A 2500-nucleotide genomic window follows, 5' to 3' on the forward strand; every position below is an offset into this window, starting at 1 on the left:
AAAAGAACTTTTAATGGTGACCAAACTGCTCTATTCAAAACAGTTAATATTTTTATTTTTGAAATCCAAAGGCTGCGACATCGTTTGACTGATCAGTACATAATTTGTTATATTTTTTTTATTTTTTACATCAACGGCATTTTTAGCCTTCTCTTCGAACTCTGCGGCAGCCTGACGCTGCTGCCTACCGACAAACAATACTGCCTGCTGACTGCTGACATGCGATAGACCAAAACGCGGATTCGGGACACGACACGAATCCAATCCAGTGAGGAGAAGTGAGTGCCCTCATCACACCCCCATCACCTCAAGCCAACTCAACTAAATCAACCACCATCACGTTGTTAGGTAGGCCAACTGATAGCGCAAGCCATTTTGTGGAGTTCTTGGGAGTTGTCCCCCATCTCAAATAAATTATAAATATGTAAGCCTGCATGACGAGGGAGTAAGGAAACCAATAGGAATTATTGCATGCAAGAACATGGGCATCGAAATGGATAAAAGTTTGCGACGCAGAGCCCTTGTTGAAAAAAAAAATTATGACATTAAAAATAAATAATTGACAAATTAAAATGATAGCTTTTATTGTAAGAATCCGTACAAATAACTGCCCTTAGAATCTGTTAATTATTTCTTCATATGAGTAGATTATTGCTTCCAGCTACAGACAGTCAACAGTTGTAACAAATCGCGAACAGTAAAAACATTATACCCCACCCCCCAGCAAAAAAAAAGAGGTTATATATCTCTATAATTGAATGATAAATAAATAAGTGAGTGATCGATTAAAAATGACAATAAATTACAATATAGTATTAGTAATGTAGACTGGTAGGTTGGTAGTTATGTAGATTGGGTGGTTGGTTGATTGGTGGGTAAGTCAAGTCCTTGGGAAGACAGTTACTTTAATAGATAACTGACGTGATGCTAGGCTGGATAGATGGATGGGTGGTTGGTTGGATGGATGAATGAATGGATGGATGGATAGACCAGATAGACTCTGTTCCTTTCAGAGTGGAAAACGCTTTAACAAAATGGCAAGAAGATGTATACAATAATAGATGATTGTCCGGGATGTGTCAACATAATACATTCTGCTGAGGTAGGACTTTTTTTTAAGGGAAGAATTTCCGTGATGTTTTTTTCTTCTTCCAAAATTACATAACATGCAATTTCAGATTTTCAAATTTATTATGTATACAATATGTATCTATCTTTTGGTCCTTTTGAACTTCATATCGTCGCCTCAAGCACGCATTAATTTTTGGATTTTTTATTTTTAATTTATGCTGGTAAGGCGGGGGGGGGGGGGGGGGTCATTTTTTTATGAAAATATATCAGTAACCCCCCCCCCCCACCCCCCTTCACCACCTCCCCTCTTTTTGTTCCCTCGTGTCGCTTCCCGCCCTGCAATACACAGTACAGTGTAACTAAGGAAACGTCACGTTCTTAACACTCACTCTCCAAAAAAAAATTAGAAACGGGAATATAGCTACCTCTCAACATAATCACATCTCACCCCCCCCCCCCCCCCCCCCTCTCTCTCTCTCTCTCTCTCTCTCTCTCTCTCTCTCTCTCTCTCTCTCTGCGTGTGTGTATATGTGTGTCTATCTCTCATAGTGATGGATTATTTTTATCAACATCATCACCTTCATCGTCATCGTCATCATCGTCGTTGTCTTTATTATTATCATTATTATTATAATTATTATTATTATTATTATTATTATTATTATTATTATCATTTTTATTATTTATTATTATTATTATTATTATTATTATTATTATTATTATTATTATTATTATTATGATGATGAAAGAAATCATATAAAATGTCGAACATAGTCAAAGAGGGGTATAGGTTGGGGAGGGGCCATATTAGAATGGCATTTCTTTGTTACAAACACCCCATTTGTTTGGAACAAAGAAATGCCATTCTAATTCTAACAATCTAACCCCCCCCCCCCCCCCCCCCCCCACCCACACACACACAAATAAAATTAATAAAATATTAAAAACAACCACATACTATTATGATCATAATTAAGTTCTAAATGCATATCAACGATATTTTGCCTATCACAGTAATTTTTAAAGTATTTCTGATTCTAACCCATTCTATCATTATCACAGTGTGTAGGTAAATAGAACACCGGTAACACTAACATACACAACAACAACAACAAAAAACAAATGAAAGAAAAAAAAATAAACATAAATTTTAAAATTCTCAACACCATCACGCCTGACTAGTGGAAGCTGCTACTGCTATAGTCTTGGCTCAAACCAATGCCATGTCTGCGAAGAACCCGGGCCCATCCATCCATAAAACAGACAATCCATCTTTGTCAGTTGAAACTTTTAAACAGCGCATTTATATGCACACAAACTCAACATTCACAAACACAAACACACACACACACACACATACCCACACACACACACATAAACAAACACATACATACAAGCTAATACTATTATTACTATGTTCCGAATGTTT

The 2500-nt window shown here is 36.6% G+C and overlaps 1 protein-coding gene across 2 annotated transcripts in view; it reads right to left on the minus strand.

The window, feature by feature from the left end:
- The window catches only part of LOC144970872 (uncharacterized), a 101853-nt gene that overhangs the window by 87854 nt on the left and 11499 nt on the right, over positions 1-2500 (minus strand). Inside the window, exon 1 of one of the 2 annotated variants that reach the window (XM_078910993.1) lies at positions 1-319. This exon is cut by the window's left edge and continues 289 nt beyond it. The exons of the other annotated variant lie outside the window; for it this stretch is intronic. The gene's annotated coding sequence lies outside the window, so the exon portion shown is untranslated. Of the gene's footprint in view, positions 320-2500 lie in introns of those variants that run through there. 2 annotated transcript variants of the gene reach the window in all.

The sequence above is a fragment of the Berghia stephanieae genome, chromosome 4 (genome assembly GCF_034508935.2).
Source record: "Berghia stephanieae isolate SIO BIC M18660-M18661 chromosome 4, UCSD_Bste_1.3, whole genome shotgun sequence".
NCBI lineage: Eukaryota > Metazoa > Mollusca > Gastropoda > Nudibranchia > Aeolidiidae > Berghia > Berghia stephanieae.